The 19,281-nt window shown below is 37.0% G+C and overlaps 1 long non-coding RNA gene across 2 annotated transcripts; it reads right to left on the bottom strand.

Moving 5' to 3' along the window:
- Nucleotides 1-1,309: 1,309 nt before the first annotated feature.
- LOC124136489 lies at nt 1,310-18,209 on the bottom strand. 2 transcript variants are annotated; one of them, XR_006861387.2, is made up of 3 exons: nt 17,995-18,209; nt 17,214-17,267; nt 1,310-1,687 (listed from the first exon to the last, which is right to left on the bottom strand). It is a non-coding gene; the product is annotated as an uncharacterized LOC124136489 (long non-coding RNA). The 2 variants fall into 2 exon arrangements; XR_006861386.2 differs by lacking the exon at nt 1,310-1,687 and adding an exon at nt 16,972-17,037.
- Nucleotides 18,210-19,281: the final 1,072 nt, after the last annotated feature.

Raw genomic sequence — 19,281 nt, 5'->3', positions numbered from 1 at the left:
AATATATTTTTCTCTTCTTTTATATGTATACCTTGCCTAAATACACATTACCAGACTAAACGGCAACATCCCAGAATGAATTTTCAAAGTTTGACTGAATTTTACAGGTTTTTTCATAGTACTGAAATTGGACCAAATTGGCTAAAGTCCCATAAACTGATGATTTCCAAGAATATATTTTTCTCTTCTTTTATATGTATACCTTGCCTAAATACACATAACCAGACTTAATGGCAACATCCCAGAATGAATTTTTAAATTTGGACTAAATTTTGAATTTTTTTTCACAGTACTGAAATTGGACCAAATTGGCTAAAGTCCCATAAACTGATGATTTCCAAGAATATATTTTTCTCTTCTTTTATATGTATACCTTGCCTAAATACACATAACCAGACTAAATGGCAACATCCCAGATTGCATTTTCAAATTTGGACTGGATTTTAGATATTTTTTCACAGTACTGAAATTGGACCAAATTGGCTAAAGTCCCATAAACAGATGATTTCCAAGAATATATATTTCTCTTCTTTTATATGTATACCTTGCCTAAATACACATAACCAGACTTAATGGCAACATCCCAGAATGAATTTTTAAATTTGGACTAAATTTTGAAGATTTTTTCACAGTACTGAAATTGGACCAAATTGGCTAAAGTCCCATAAACTGATGATTTCCAAGAATATATGTTTCTCTTCTTTTATATGTATATCTTGCCTAAATACACATAACCAGACTAAATGGCAACATCCCAGATTGCATTTTCAAATTTGGACTGAATTTTAGATATTTTTTCACAGTACTGAAATTGGACCAAATTGGCTAAAGTCCCATAAACTGATGATTTCCAAGAATATATATTTCTCTTCTTTTATATGTATACCTTGCCTAAATACACATAACCAGACTAAATGACAACATCCCAGAATGAATTTTTAAATTTGGACTGAATTTTGAAGATTTTTTCATAGTACTGAAATTGGACCAAATTGGCTAAAGTCCCATAAACTGATGATTTCCAAGAATATATTTTTCTCTTCTTTTATATGTATACCTTGCCTAAATACACATAACCAGACTAAACGGCAACATCCCAGAATGAATTTTTAAATTTTGACTGAATTTTACAGGTTTTTTCATAGTACTGAAATTGGACCAAATTGGCTAAAGTCCCATAAACTGATGATTTCCAAGAATATATTTTTCTCTTCTTTTATATGTATACCTTGCCTGAATACACATAACCAGACTTAATGGCAACATCCCAGAATGAATTTTTAATTTTGGACTGAATTTTACAGATTGATTCCAAATTACTGAAACTGGGCCAAATTGGCTAAAGTCCAATAATGAGGTGATTTCAAAGGATATAATTTTTATTCTTTTTTTCTATTTGTTTCTTGCCTTAAAATACATTGTAAGACTTAACTGCTCCATCAAAAAATGAAATTTAAATTTTTGACTGAATTTTGAAGATTTTTTCACCGTACTGAAATTGGACAAAATTGGCTAAAGTCCCATAAACTGATGATTTCAAAGGATATAATTTTCTCTTCTTTTATGTTTATACCTTGCCTAAATACACATAACCATACTAAACGACAACATCCCAGAATGAATTTTCTGCATTACTGTGGGGAAACTTCTGAATGCGGACGAATCTGTTCTATTCACATGGAGAAACCTGAAATGAAAAAAATAAAGTATGTGATGCTAAAATCCCATAAATTGATGAGTCCAATGGATATATTGTCTTTTTTAATACATACTCCTCGCTTAAATACACATCATCAGACAGAACAGCAACATTTGAACTTGAATTTTTAAATTTTGACTGAAGTTTAAAGATATTTTCCAAATTACTGAAACTGGACCAAATTGGCTAAAGTACCATAAACTGAATATTTCAAGGCATATTATTTTTCCTTTTTTCCTGTTCATTCGTTGCCTTAAAACACATCATGAGACATAACAGCTACATCACAGATTGAATTATCAAATTTGGACTGAATTTAAAAATATTTCCCAGTAGTATAGGTAATGGGGGTTCTGGACCACTTCCACTGGAGCCAGATTTATTACCTATACTGCTACTACAGAGGGAATTTTTTATGCGTAAATGATGATGCGATTCAATGATAGTCATAAGATTAAGTTAAATTGACTCCAGCTCACCACCACCTGGAGTCTATGATATAAATTTTTATAGGTAATGGGGGTTCTGGACCACTTCCACTGGAGCCGGATTCATATACCTATACTGCTACTACAGGTGGCATTTTTTATGCCAAAATGATGATGCGATTCAATGATAGTCATAAGTTGTATTAAACGAAACATCAATATTAATTAATAATGGATAAAATTTACTATAGCCCACGAGGATATTGGAAAGGTGTAGGAGCAATAAAAAAATTAGCCACCGCGGCTAAGGTATCTAAAGATGTGGCCAAGGATTGGTTAAAGAAACAAGCGATGTGGCAGATATATTTACCGGCACCGCGTTATATACCGAGGAAGAAGTTTGATATTTTTACAACGAATGAAGTTCATCAGGCTGACCTCTTGTTTCTTCCCCACGATAAGGTAAGACGCAAAACGTATAAATACGCTTTAACAATAGTGGATGTGGCTAGTCGATACAAAGAGGCAGAGCCATTAACCTCGAAAGAGTCAACAGAAGTAGCTAATGCGCTGAGCCGCATATATAAACGCGGACCACTAAAATGGCCTAAGCAATTTCAAGTAGATCCCGGTCGCGAGTTTATCGGATCGGTAACTAAACTGTTAACAAAGAACGATGTTGAAATCGTCCGTGGTGAAAGAGAGGCCCACCGCAGTCAAGCTATCGTCGAAAGATTTAACAGGACATTAGCGGAACGTTTGTTTGGCTATCAGTATGGGATCGAAATGAAATCCGAGCGATTGAGATCAACCGAATGGGTGACACGATTATCAGCCGTTGTATCAGCGCTGAATAATGAAGTAACGAGATTAATAGGGAAGAAACCATCCCATGCTATTAAAATGAAATCAGTGACTTCCGAATCTTCAGCACCGAGGAGAGGCAAAGAACGAAAACTTCCGGATAGAGTAAGCGTAAGATATTTATACCAGGCCGGTGAACTCGAAGGAGGCCTACGTCGCGCAACCGATCCCATATGGTCCCTTAAGACGTATAGCATTAGTAGATTGGTTACGAAAGAAGGAGAGCCTATTCTTTATTATCTTCAAGATGGACCGGGTAGGGCATTTGTACGAGAAGAGTTGTTCATAGTTCCCGACGGTATGGTATTACCACCATAACCATAAGCATAGGTATTTACACCATCATTATCAATCCATCTCTTTGTATCTAAGGGGGATAATGATGTCTTGTTCATTCTTAATCCATATATCCTATGATTGTAACTTCTTAAAGAGTTCATCTCGTGTTTGAACGTTCTACCGTTAAATAATGATTCTTTATACTGTTCGTGTTTGATATGCTTTTTTACAACATACTTCTTAACGCCCTTAGCTTTTCTTATCTCTCCATTATTGGACTTCTTTATAGAATACATCTTAGGTCTTAATCCCACATACTCCGCTATAGGGGTCCCAGCACATTCATCCTTCATCTTACCTAACACCTTTTTATTTACTACGCTGTGCAGTGGATTATCTTTAGGATAATCGCTCGTGTCATACATATCTATTTTTTCTGCCATATCTTTATACACATCCTCGGTTTGTATTTCCATCAACAAAGAATCTGTGTCGGTATATAACACCTCGCATCTATCGCCGTATTGCTTCTTAAGTTCGTTGTAATGAAAGTCATACATTAAATGTTTTGACAAGTCGAGAATACTCATACCAACGTACACCGGTCTGTTGAATTTTATATTACTCTTCTGCATATGCAACGCGGCTAAGTCGTTATCAAATATCTTGCTTCTGTTAAAAGCCGGACTGGCTATAAGTTTCCTGAGTCTTTCTTCCTCATTAGATCTGACTAATTTAACATCAACACGCTTCCTTAGATTCTCCATAGTTTAACCAAATACCGAGTTATTCATGAGCTTATACAGATTCTTTTCGAAATCGCTGGTAGCTATCTTTCTTAAATCTGTGTTCAACCTTATATAGGGCTCCATCCAAGGGCTTTGATCGAACTTTAGAACTCTGTGTATTTTCTTAAGTTTCATACCTAACGATAGATACAACTGGAGATTTCTGTAGTGAACTATATATTTTGTCTTATCCATCAAATTTGGTACGAGTTTTTCTACGTTAGCTAACCTACTATTACCCATCAAGGAGCGTTGATATTCCGACATCCAATCTTTATTAACCATTAATCTTTCGGGAGCTAGCGGATAACTGTTATGATCTTTATGTAACGAACTTGGATATTCCAAGTCAACTTCTAGTATGTACCCTTTATTCACTTCGATATCATTCACATTGATATCATTCACTTCGATATCATTGACCCATTCAAAACCACCCGTGGGTAAAGGTTGACTCATAGCCCATCAGTACAAATTGTTAGCGTCGAGATATAATATGTGAGTGTTGGGTTTACTGGGATCGTATCCTTCCACTAATTTATTATTAGCCTTAGAATACCTTTTAGCTGCCATCGATATACCACCTCTTAATCCTTTCTCAATAAACAAGTGCATATCGTAATCTGTGAGTAGTTTTAGTTCCACGCCGGTCTTCTTCAACAATGCATCCCACGATAGTCCGGGACTGGAATAGTACCATGCCGGGTCCAAGCCATATTGTTTGAAACATGTCTTTCTAAATATCTCGAATATATCGGCGAGTAACAGTACATCGGTTTTTAAGTACAGATCGTGATAATCGCCTAAATTCTTACAACCTAATTTATCCCAGACCATCAGAGCGTGTTCATAATTGGCATCTGTTATTCTAGATTCTGTTAAGTTACTATAGAATGATTCGAGGGGTGGTAATTCAGTTTCTTCAAATCTAGACCAATCATCCATATATTCGTAAGGATATACACCTTTTCTCAGCAACAAATGACGAGTTATCTTATCGGTATATTTATTTGTTATCGCGAAGTCATCGGGATTGTTCGCATTAGCTAAATTGTCCAGGGAAGATAACAGAAACTGTACGGAGTCTATGAATCTAAGCCCATTAATTTGCTTTATTCTGGCTTACCCATCCTTGTCCCTATAATGTATAGGTTTAGTCAACGAGAACGATATGTATTTTTCCATATTATTAGGAATGCACGTTAAACCGCCGTCGATCTTCGAGATAGCTTGCATAATGAGATGTGAATCGTATCCCCTAAGGTTATGAAACACAACGGGGATGGGTATTGTTTGAGAGTTCATTTTTAGTTTCAAGTTACACTCGTTATGAGCGGCTCCCCGATAATTACCCGTGACGTGACAATGATCTCTTACGGAATCCCCATCCAGGGGTTTGTTACAAACATGACAACTCGTTGACTTCTTATGAGCCCACCAATCATCCCTCGTCATACGCATGGGTTTCTTACACGATAATTTTTCCCTGATTATTCTCTCTTCATTTTGTAGATATTCTAGGAACTTTCCCGCTGCATCAGGTCCTCTGTAAATCACGGGAGTGTTTGTTTTCCCATCATACCTTACAACTATATATCCAAACCCACAAGGAATATGTTCTTTAGTTTTGTACGTAAAACTATTATCAGTATTGCTACGGTTGGTATTTTCTATGGGTTTGATAAGCGCTTCGAAGTCGGCGTAAATTACGTACGGTACTGGCATTTGATTACAATAATGTTCAAATTTTAATATATATTTTCCTTCTTTAGGCATATCGATCCTGATAGCATTCTGTCCAACACCTCTACAGTCTTCTTTATGCGCTTCTAATAGATCTTGTCTGCTGTACCCATGCAGGCATCTTTCACAGAAATATTTCTTTTCTTTATGTTTTGTTTGATCGTATAATAGCCTGTTTAAACTCTTTATCCACGTATAATGATATTAACCATCTTTTTCGATCAGAAATGAATTGATTCTGGGGATATTTTCCGGAGCGGAGCGTATCCTGTGTATAACAATTCCTTTAGAATGTCCAAAAACATTTATAGCTAAATTATTTTGCTTTTCCACCTTATCAATTTGTGATATTGGTGTAGGTTCGTCTATACCATCGAAGTTGAGTCCATCGTTTTGGGGATAGCTAGAAGGTCTATCCGGATGCTTGTCTACGGGGAACAATGCAGATCTTATCATCATTCTTAAACAGTCATCGGATTTATTTTTTACATTAATTATGCCTTTTTTCTTCTTATAATACGGGGGTAAATCTATATAAGATCCACCTTTGAAAGGCATATAATTCGCTATATCTAAATATAAACTATCGATTTTATCCACACCCCAACCAGAACCTCTATTAGTCCAGCGTTCTAAAGTTTCCTGTATCCTCTGAATTGATGTATCTAATGATGAGTTTATAGTATCGGATTCGGTTATAACTTCTTGATTGCTACGGAAATATGGTTCGGTATATTCGGTGCTATCGTCTGTGTTACTTTTACTCAATGTCATTTTAATCGTCAGCTGGTATTTTATACTATGTAAATCATCTAATTCCTCGTTAATTTTACTCGATATGATGGGCTTAATATCGTTAACATCCATGTTGGAATTAATATCCATCTTCCGACCTCTTAGATATTTACCAACGCCGGCGGATGTGGGTACAAATATTAATTCTTGATGTTGATTATCATTATCATTATTATGTTGATTATCAACATTATTAGGTTGAATATCATTATCAATAGGTTGATTATTATCGAGTAAAGCGATCAATTCAGCTCTTCTCATTCGAGAATAACCTCTCAGCCCACCGTTTCTCGCTCGAGCTTTGAGTTCTCTAACAGTCTGGGGTCTGTTGTATTCCAAACCGAGTAAATCCATCAATTCAGCTTTTCTCATACGAGAATATCCACGCAGTCCACTTTGCTTTGCCATAGCTTTTAATTCTCTGACAAAAACCATTGTGGTTGAATGGTATATGCAAAATGAGACAAATGTCTAATTGGTTGTTTTCATATATCTAAATACATATTCTCCCCAACCTATTCCTCTCATTGATGTAATCTCTCTTCCTAGCATAAATAATCTGGTTCCTGACCCTATCAGCACCGTGTTCCTTACATAAACAATAACGACCTTTGACCCCTATCCCGCATACAGAACACGTATAGTTAATGTTTCCGCGCCTGATGTAATAATTGTGTATGCCGCAGTAAAAAAAATCAACACAGCGTCGGTTACAAAGGGTAGTCTTTCCCATGAGTGTAAACTTGCAGTTATTCATGGTATATACATCTATCATATCATTTGTCTAAATGCAAATCACAGCTACACTGTGAGATATTGATTATGCTATTTATAGATCGCTCTAAACTAGGTCACGGTTTATGCATAGCCACAGCTGTCACTCTGACTTATGCATGGTATAGCTGAAAATCAATAGAGAAGTCAATCCAATAATAATAAATGTGACCTCTCGGTTCTTTTGTTCCTCTGACGGTGTATAAAACTGACTCATTGTTGGTCTTGGTATTGGGTCTAGTTTTTTTCCATAAACGAGGAAGTATTCGTGCATGGCAGATTCGACATCCTTAAACGTTTGAATTGAATGTCCTTCCTTAATCAGTTGTTCATGAATAAAGTCTAATCTCTTCATTCTCTGCTGTGTATATTGTAACTGGGCTGCTTGGTATTGTTCTAAAGCTTCGTTATGTCGTTTACGCTCCTCTTCAACTTCTTTAGCGTTTGATTCCCTCATACTGGAAAATAAATAATTACTCCCCGAAAAAGCTAGAGCATTAACAACAGCTCCACCGACCATCATCGCAATTGTTGCCATATTCAAATGTTTATATGAATATAAATATTCAAATGTTTAATTACTTCATTATGTCTTCCGGGATAAGTCCTTGTTTGATGAGCATATCCTTCGTTGCCATAGCTAATCCAATATCCAGAACCATCATTGGTATGTCATATCCATTAAAATCTAGCTTGGGAGGTGTGGCTTTAGTAATCATTTTAGCCATACGGGCATAGCCAATGGCCAAGCTGGTGACCACCGCTGAATGATACGTCGCGTTTACCAACATTTTACCGTCTGTAGCTGGAGAAGTCATGCTTCTTATAGCATTATATGAGGACTAACCTCTAATTGAACTTGTTGTTGCGGCGGGGGTGACGTTTTCTCTTCTCCGGTCTTATAAAAGAACCATACAGCCGCTATACCAGCAACTCCTACTAGTGCCCATGTTTTAATCGGATTAATATTTGAATTATTTATTAATTTCGCTTTGCGCGCCAGCCCTCCCTTTCTTCCTGCGGCTATTTTTTTGGGGTTCTTAGTAACTCTAGCTTTCAGTATTTTCTCATTCACATGTGGTGCATTCACAGGTGGTTCCTCATTCACTTGTTGTGTGTTCACTTGTTGTTCCACAATCTGTTGTTCCTCGTTCACAATCTGTGGTGTCACCTGTGTCTCCATTATTAATTTGAACTTCGTTCTTTATATTATTAAGTGGGCACGCATGTTTAAATTGACAATACCTAGCCGTTATTAAAGCTGTGGTGAACGGAGCTAAGAACATTCCGAATATATGATAAAACTCACAGCTCACTGCGCTTATAGCGTGTTCGATGAATGGGTCTTTCTCGAGAGATTCGCATAAATACAGGCGATGTTCTGCCGGGATGGGGAGAAACGTACTAGCTACGACTGTGTATAGTTGTAATATAGAAGACCCTATCGTTTTAGTCATGGTAGCTCCCAATCTAGACTCGTAACGAGCGTACAGTTTTTTAATCTCTTCGTCGGTCATGTTATCAATTTTTTCGATGGTATAATTTTCTCCAAAATATTGGGAACATTTTCCTGCAGCTACCAAAGCGGCGAGTCTTTCTCTATGTTTATCTAAAGATTTATCTGTAACATTTTGATCTGCATCAGATTCTTTGAGCATTTGTTCGATGAGTTCGTCGCATTCCATAATGTAATACCTAAGGAGATATTTAAGTCTAACATAATATAATATGACATATCCAATACAACCCGTAATAATGAACTGTTGCGAAAGAATGATGATTTCGAACCACATTTTATGTCATATTAACTGCTAATGTTCAATTTGCTACATTTTGTTACATTTTTGCTACATTTTGCTATAATTTTGCTACATTTTTGCTACATTTTGCTAAGCAATTGCATAAGCAGCTGGTTGATCGGTTTTTAATACGAGTTTACAGTGCTTCGTTGCCGCTAACACTTTTCTGACTTTGTCTCGTTCGCCCTTGGTATAAATAACATCATTTTCGCGTAAACATTCCTCGAATGAATCTCGATCTTTGCAATGAAAAAGCGCTACCCATTTGGTCTGCTCTCTGAGATCTTTCAGGGCAGAGTTGTATTTTTGAGTAAGTACCCAAACGCTATGTTGAGTATGCCGACCGGAGAATGCTAAATGGGAAAGCATATCTTTCTTTTTTGTGAGTTCTTTTCTCGCGCTGCAGTCGTCTATTACGAAAAGGGTCGATTCTCCTTTGTATTTTTCGTGACATACTCGGAGGCAGTCTTGTAAACGATCGCCAGGATCGACTCTGTGTACCCCGTCGTCATTCATTACCCAATCTCTCGATAAGTAGGTTTTATTAACGCTTATAGTCGGGCACAGAATAATGATATGATCGAAAACGTCCCGATAATGACTTTCTAAAATATCTAGAATAAAAGCTGTTTTTCCGCAGCCCGTTTGACCGCATATGATAGCGCAGTGCGGATCTTGAGGTAAAAGATTATCAATAGATTGCTTGCACGAATCTCCCATTCTGTATATTAAGTTGCGCATCCATAATCACGCACAAATATATGGTTAATGTACCAGCCGCTTCCTGAAGCTTCATTATCTTTATGGTGGCACCCTCGCTAGCATTTTCTATTTTCCTCCCACTGCCGTGTAATTGGTCATCATCCGTTGTTCGCATGTCGAGCCATAGCGCGTACTTCGTGGTGAGGTATTCACCCATCGATACACTCCCGAGAGACAGATCTTTCACGACCGCGTTAACTTCCGGGGAACGTTTTATAGAAGGAAGTTTTTTAATCTCATCCCACTGGTGATACGCTAGCATTCCTTGGCTATATAGTTGATTAGGAACGCCTTCGATAGTCAATTTTACTTTTGTAATCTTGGGATTGTAGAACTTCTCGGTATTTCTTTTAAATGCATCGGAGGGGTCCTCGAACAACATTAAAATACCCTTCAACGACCTCGTGGGCACGTTTAAATTGATATTCCACATCGTACCTTTTTTGTCCCTCGTGATCTTTCGGTGTCGCAGCACGCGATCGTACAAAATGGCTAAACTTCCCGTATACTGGTTACGAATTTGTCTGGCTAATTTGGGATCCGTTATCATATCGTACTCCAGCGAGATATTGTCAATGGAATAGCTAGCATCTTCATTAGCAGATCTGATTACTCTACCGTAGTCATTAAAAGTGAGTTCGTATTCTAACCTATCGCCTAGGGATGCTTGATAAAAGGGCATGTGGGAATCTAGTAATTCAAAGTCTAGGGGAACATAGAATCTGTTACCTAATGCGTCGGCAACGGCCTTATCTTTTTCGTTGGTATCAACACCATTTTCAGCGCCCACGCGCAGTCTCAATGTGTTCTTATTACAAATACCTTGGTACTGTAAGTTTTCCCGCTCTTTATCCGTTCTCCAGAGATCCATGTAACAATAGTATACATCGCTATCGTCGATACTCAAAACCTCATTACCGCTAATTTTAATCGCAATTTTCTTAACGATAGCACGACCTATGTTCTGAACGGGCTCCCTGTTAACGTCGGTAGAAGTCAAACTAATCGCAAATGCTAGTCGGACAGTTCCCGGAACTAACACATCGTGTGCGCCGAGATTAGGAAAGCGAACCAGAAGCGTTTGATTCTGATCTATGGTACTAGGGTTATTAGTTATAGTTACAGACTGACGAATTGCTTTGACCCCTAATGGATCTCGAAGTCTACGTTGTGGGTTTAACTTGCGTCCGTATTGCGAAGACATTGTTTATATTGAAATTATGTACCCTATGTTTAATATAAAAATGACTGATTTTGATATTAATGACTTTGATCTAAGTACCTTTGATGATCCGAATCGAACTGAAGAGGGTACTGATGAAACCAACTTTGGTGGTACGAATCTTAACGATGAACTTTTACAATCGTCCGTCAATGATTATTACGATGCCTTAAAAGAAGATACCCCAATAGGCCGTGACTATTCAAAGTTTACGATAGATAGTAAAGGAATATTGCGACTGCGTGACTCTCCGGATATTGATCTTATGCATTCTCGTACTCGTAAGCCCCTAGCCTTGTCTACGATAGCTGCTAAACACAGCATCAGCACTGTTCGTGATAAATTAGGTGTTGTGGACTACCGACGACTTTCCGCGAAGACTACTAAGGTTCTTCGAACCGTGCGTACTGAACTCAGTAACACAGATAATTTGGAAGAAGCCTCTAACGTGGCCTCGAACGGACTCGGAGAAATCTTAGATACCTATTACGATAATTCCACGTTACAGGTACCATATTCGGAGTTCAGTATTAGGGAATTACGAGGTCTTGACAAGGCAATGCGAACAATGCGGGGAGAACTCATCAATAATATAGCCAAGATATCCGAAATCGACAAGCATATAGCTTATGAGAAAACAAAACTCGAACAGGCGGGCGATGAATTCAGTAGACGCCGCGTAGCGGAAAGATTGCGTAACTTAGACGACGAAAGATCGGCCCGCCTCGAAGCAGCTTCCAGTAATAGAAAAGCACTTCGTTCGCAAATCAGTCGTATTCGAGAAACTATCGATCAAGTCCTCAACGATGATACTACACTGGCCGATAAAATTAAAACATTGTTCAGAGAACAGGGAATAACAATTGCCAGTATTTTAACCGCGTTGGGATTTATTATATCGACTTTGACTCTCTCGTTAACAGGTGGTAGTACAGGTGGAGGTACACCGCCTAACGATAAAAATGGTATAAAAGAGTGGATAAAAAAGAATTTAAAAGCATTAGGTTCAGCACTGGGAAAGCTCGCTGAGAAAGCCGCGGCCGCACTTCCCGGTATAATAGGGAGTGTAGTTTCCTGGCTATTGAATTTATTAGCTAAGACCACCACTTGGCTTAGTCAAAACTTGTGGGGGTTGATCGTAGCAATTGCAGGGCTGCTGTACGTTTTCGCTAAGAACTATTTAACCACCAAATCATGAGTAAACCAACCGAGACTCCACCCACTACAAGCGCTGTTTTTTCATCGATATGTTGTTGATTTTTAGCCTCAATATGCGGTGGTACTTGTGCGTTAGTAGATGTTTGAGCATTAGTAGATGGTTGTGAAACATGTGGTGTTTGCGGCTTGACTATTCCCTTTTCGCCCGTGATCGTTTGCGTTATTAATTCGACGTTAATATCTGAATTTATACCTGGTTTTTGTTGATCGGTAGCGATAACAATTTTATTATTATAGCCTATCACTTGACCGATCTTAAGTTCCATATTACTCGGAGACATGTATAGTCCCGGCGCATAAACGTAGTCCACTTTGGATTGAGCATACTGTAATGCATCTTGAAAACGCTTTATAGACGATGGTATGTCAACTGGTGAATTAATGGCGTCCTCCACGTTTGAGACAAACTGTTTTTGCGCATCGAACGCCGTCCCAGTACCGATAATGGATGTTCGTGTTTGCGATTGCGCTCCGAGAATTGCCCATACATAAGTTCTTATCGATTCATTAACTCTTTCAAATCCTGGGTTAGTAAAATTATTTTCCGTTTTATCATTAAGAAATTCATTCCAAGCATCTGTTGTATCGTTTGGATGCACAAACTTTGTTATAATATAAGGCAAGCCACTCTTAAAACTCATAATATCTTCCCTCCAATCATTATTAAAAAGTTGCCAGTTGTTATCCCAATTATGAGTTTTTAAGAAAATATTATGTAATCTTACATAAAGTTTGCTTCTATGCGACCACCTAAGTGTATCTACTGGTTTTTTTACCATTTCACTTTCTTCTTTAACAGTTTTTTGTCCATTGTACGGAATACCTAGACCATGGCTAGGTCCTTTAATGCGCCAATCTTTACTCGTAGAAACATTAAATTCATTACAAATACGTTCGAAGGACCTCTTATTATAATGATTATTTGCGTGATTCCATGCTGGATCCATCGGTAATGGAGCACTAATTTCTTTAAGTATACGTCTAATCTGATAGTACACGTGAAATAATATAACAGACTTATATAGTTTAAATCCTGGGGCATTAACAGATACGCCACATCCCGTTGTGGCACACCATATGGCAAAGTTTAACTGATTCTGCCAAAATTGCATCGGATTGTGAAACCAATCGTGCACCATTTTATCGCTAGTTGCCGTGACCCTGTACTTTTCAAAGATATCGGGGAATTTAACGAAAAATTCAGCACCAGAGGCAGTTACTATAATCGATTGATTAGTAATGTGAGTTGATTTCATATTTAAGTTATGATATAGTATCATTGTATATTTAATATGTATGTTACACTCCCGGGAATAACAAATGGTCAGTCTATTGAACTGCTTCATACAATCGATAACTCTGATGGACAACTCGAAGTAGCTCTATGCGACGTAACGTATTACCCACTGTGGACCAATATAAGTGCTGCGAGAAGAAATAATGAGTTGTCTATAACAGATAAACAAAATATTATTGAAAAAAACATTAATATACCTGATGGGTATTACAATATATGCTCACTCGATGATAAAAATTTTAAGCCTAATGGAATTAGTATCACACAAAATGAGTGGAATGGGATAGTGAAAATCGGCACTGGAGAAAAAGGTATATTGATTCATGAGAACTTAGCAATAACACTTGGATTTACACAGGTAGAAAGATCAAGAAACTTTATATTATCAATATACAGGACAACATCTGATGGAGATGCATTACCCGATTTAGTCCCCTATAAAGAGTTGTTCATCCATCTTGATCAAATAAGCAAGACGGATAATATTCAACTAGAAAGTCCTTCAACTCTACTCAGATGTGTTCCAGTGAAAAATGAAAAATATAATAGCGGTAGAACGGAATCTTTCTCGTCATTACAATATAAAAAATTAAAGCGGGGTATTATTTCAGACCTCAAAATTTCTGTATTAGATGTAAAACACCAACCTGTACATATAGGATACTTAAGTGTAACACTCCATATTAAAAATAATGGTTGATGCATCAGGCCCTGGAACAGTAAGACAATGTAATACAATTGCGCTTTCCGATCTCGGAGACACAGAAGGATTTGGTAAACCCGGTACCGATGGTAAGTTATACGCTTTACACTTACACGATAATGTATACAATCAGAAAGAAGTCACATTCACGGGTAATCTAGGAGATTTAAGCGATGTCGATGTTAGTAGACTCCTTAAAAACACTTCGTACAATATTACTCACAACGACGATAATAAATGGACTATGATCGAAGCAAACATCGAGTGGCTACTGAATATCGTCATTACCCCACCTTATGTGATGATGGGTAAGGGACATAATTTAACAAAGATAATAAATAGTGGCATCGTACTCGCGGCTTATATCCCATCAAAACGAAAAAGTGTGTTAGTTACCCCCCTGCCAGAAAACCCAGGTCATATGTTATATAGTCGTCCGGCCTTAAAAAATGTTACTTTAAATTTGGTTACTGAATTCGAAGATATTAAAGTTAACCTGAGTGCAATACCTAATCTTTCTACGCTTATTATTGAAGTCTTGTTCGGAGATGCACCGGAAGATGCCTTCGATATATTACCAGGTCTATCGATTAAATGGCTCAAGAAACACGAGCGTCAACGTTGCAGTATTATTCATATCGGAGCATCGCCCGTTGCAACCCTCGAGGGGGTCCAAATTATTAAAAGTGACAGTATTTCTCTTTCTAAGATATTCTTGCCGTATAATATACATTTGATAAGGTTGATGTATAGTCTCAAAACATTTAAGCAAGACCAATTAAAGACTATTATATGATCGTTATATACACTATGAGTTTATATCCGGCGCTCGGTGAAGCATTTGAAAAGATGGAAACTGTTGATGGATTTCGATTACATCAAATAAGCGACATAAAACATCGAACAGGGAAGGATAGGGAGCTGAGACTTGGATTGTATAAAAAGTATCGCAGAGCCGTGAATGCTCTGGACGGAGTTGACACCGTGCTTTTAGTATCTGGCATGGGACTCGGTGTAGCGGGTATCGGTTTACTATCAACTATAATCGTTGGCCTATCGTGCTCGGCATGGAAATAACCGCTGGAGTCTCGGGACTGGCAGGAATAGCGATAAAATTCATTTCTCGTAGGTTACAAAAGAAAGCATTAAAACACGATAGTATTCGGATACTGGCCGAAGCAAAGTTGAACAGCATTGAGGATCATATTTCGACAGCAATGGCCGATTGTAAGATATCCGATGATGAGTTTCGTTTAGTGCTTTCGGAGCTCACCAAATACAATGAAATGAAGCAGGAGATTCGATCAAAATCTCGTACGACCAGTGGTATTAGCGAAGACGAGAAGTTCATAGAACAGGGGAGGCAACAAGCGCGTCAATTATTCCGTGCCAAAACCAAAGAACTGGTTGGAGATTAAAAATAGATTGTTTACTATCGTGTGATTACATTTAGACAAATGCTAACATAAATATATAATAATGGAGAAAGCTATTCAATGGAAAGAATTACCACAAGGTTTTTATTATATCAGTGATGTCAAACCAACCAAATACGGTTATCAATTGTTTCTTATCAATTTACAAAAAGAGTGTAGTTATATAGTCTGGTCTCCTAGTAAAATGAACGAAGAACTTAATAAAAATGTTGAATATCGCTTTATCGATAAAAATAATAAAGAATATTTTTATTACCATTTAGACTCATCTAAAGCAATGATTGGCCCCAGGTATTGGTGAGCTAGAGCCAATCTCATGACTATCATTGAATCGCATCATCATTTTGGCATAAAAAATGCCACCTGTAGTAGCAGTATAGGTATATGAATCCGGCTCCAGTGGAAGTGGTCTAGAACCCCCATTACCTATAAAAATTTATATCATAGACTCCAGGTGGTGGTGAGCTGGAGTCAATTTAACTTAATCTTATGACTATCATTGAATCGCATCATCATTTACGCATAAAAAATTCCCTCTGTAGTAGCAGTATAGGTAATAAATCTGGCTCCAGTGGAAGTGGTCCAGAACCCCCATTACCTATACTACTTTCCCAAATTTCTGAAATTGGATCAAATTGTCTAAAGTCCCATTAATTGGTGATATTAGGATATTATTTTTCCTTCTTTTATATATCCGAGCCTAAATACACATCACCAGACAAAACAGCAACATCCGAGATTGAATTTTTAAATTTTGACTGAATTTTAAAAAGTGGACCAAATTGGCTCAAGTCCAATAATGAGATGATTTATAAAGGATATTATTTTTCTTTTTGCTACATGCCTTAAAATACACCATCAGGCTAAACTGCTCCATCCTAAAATGAAATTTCAGATTTTGACTTCATTTTACAGGTTTTTCTAAAGTACTTGCTATTATATTGTTAAATATTGAATGATAGAAACGTTTTTTAAACTGAATGACATTATATTTTTGTATTGTCACATCATTTATTTCATCAAAAAAAAAATTGAATCAATAAACGTTAGATCATTTTCAGCAGGTTGTGCTCAGTGATGATGAGTGGGGCTTGCAAAAAAAAGCTGCTTTTTGAAAAAATAATTATAACAGCGGTACTCGTCTCAAAGATAAGGGAGTACTTGTTGGGTCAGAAGGGATTTATTTTCAATGGGCGTAGAGTGAGAACTTCACGATAGTCCGGATCTGCCCTAAAACATACATAATTTGATATAAATATCATGGGTATGGACAGTATAAAGGCACAAGATAACAACAATAATAATAATACATTCAGATCTATAGTTACTTACTTTTGGCATATATATTTGAACAAATCCTTCCAGATAAAACAAAATACAGTCTATACATAGTTAATCATGCATACCTTGTCTCAGGGACGCAGGCTGGAACCTCCTTTATTGATGTACAGTGAATAGCCCTGCACAAATGAGTATACTACATATAGATATATTACATATCCTCCGTTACACTAGTGTGTATGAAATACAAGCAAAATAAATTCTACAAAAGACTATACATATATACATGATACATATACATGTATCACTTCTAACCAGTTTATATCTATTTTATAAAATGTACACTTGGCTATTACCTCAGTCAAATACAAAGTTAGGGTAAAAGGTAAAATAAATTCCTACGTGCACAAAATAAGTCAACAGCACAATATGTCTACTGAACAGTAAACAGTCACATGTCTAATGTCACACAAAAACATTGTTATTAACTCTGAACAGACAAGCTATGTTAGATCTACGTAGCTGAGGAAAATGACAATAGGACATTTCTTGGAAAATCTCTGATGTTTAGAATTTTCAATAGGACATTCCCATAGACTGCTGTATAATTTCTACAAAATCAATGGGACATATGTGACAATGGGTAGGCAAATATCCTAAATACTGGACGATCTGTATCACTGGTAACGTTACTTGAAGGCTTGTTGCAAGCGAGATTTCGTACAGTTCGAACATCGTGACACTGAAAGGGCCTTGATCTAATCAGTGTGTGAGGACGCCTGGCGTGCTAAATAAGAAACAGACCTTTACTATCTGGTCATAAGTTTACAACATTCACAGGCTTCGTAGGACAGGTTAAAATCAAACAATGCGCTATTGAAAAAGCATAAACAAATATAGATCTACCTTATGCCAGACGGCTCCTTCGCATTATCAAGGGAGGTAACTCTTAATACGTTTTGCTGCCCACTATCAATGTTCTCTTTGCGACACATGAATGGTTTCATAGCTGGGTAATACTTTAGAATGTTGGAACATCATTGGCCCAACATTGTTGTATGTTTGTAAGAGTCTGATATCGCAAATAAAATTTATTCTACAATATTAACACGTAATTTCCATTTTTTTTCTTTGTTCGTCGAAAAACTTCTCACAGATTTGTATCAACTGGTAAAGTGGCCCGCAGAAAGTGGGTTGAAATAAAATTGTGGATCGGTTAGTCAAAATGGGCCTAGGACGTTTGTAGCGACCAGAACTGGGATACGACCAGAACTGGGATAAACACCGTAGAGAATTATATCTCTGGCATGCAACTATGTGTTTAATTGACAAACATTTAATAAGAGCAAAATCATCTGCACTTCTTGTGTTTTGTATTTTTACTCCGTTCTGCAAAGTGCGCCAATGGCAATGCTACTGACTCGATGTCCGACATTTGCAGCTAAATATAGCAGCGTATAAAAGTGGTAATGCGAAACTAAAGCGGAATACAATTTCTTCTTTTTATGCATATCGCTCATGACAAAATGCAATTCCTATAAAAATGGTCGTGTTGCTTATTATCTGTAATTACTGCCCATTGCCATGTTTAATTTCTAACCATGATATCACTCCCAAATGTATTATGTAATTGTCTATCATATCATAACCTTTGTGAAGTGGTGACATGTTTAATAACAGAGTCAATTTTCTGTTAAATAGCTATCTTGGCCACTTCTGAACACAGTGTTTCCTATAAAATAGCAAAAGCCAAATGAAAATAAAATTATTCTCTAATTTATGTATTTTAAAGTTGTTATGCCACTCATTGGTGGGGATACAAGCGTAATAATTCAAGTTCCTAGGATGTTTGTGTTATGCAATTTTGCAAGAGTTATGAGAGTTGGACATATTTCTTCTCATACACAGTAAAACAATAGGTAAATGTCTAGGAATAAATACTCATGACATTGTACAATAGGCCATGATGTTCACAAAATATATGTGGGAGGGTATGTACATCAATATAATAATATTAATTATTTTTAATATAACTAAGTGTGTCATTTAACATCAAACAATGAATACTCAACATATCAGAGTTGAAAGGGGTACATTTAAATTTGTACTGTTCAAGGGATCTCTAAGCCCCAACACCTCACAGCCCTCTGGCAACTGATGTGTGTATTTTTGTTTGTATTCTCAAGTCCCAAA

The sequence above is a fragment of the Haliotis rufescens genome, unplaced genomic scaffold (genome assembly GCF_023055435.1).
Source record: "Haliotis rufescens isolate VD_foot unplaced genomic scaffold, xgHalRufe1.0.p SCAF_1, whole genome shotgun sequence".
NCBI classification, from domain to species: domain Eukaryota; kingdom Metazoa; phylum Mollusca; class Gastropoda; order Lepetellida; family Haliotidae; genus Haliotis; species Haliotis rufescens.
This window is presented reverse-complemented; position numbering and strand designations above follow the sequence as displayed.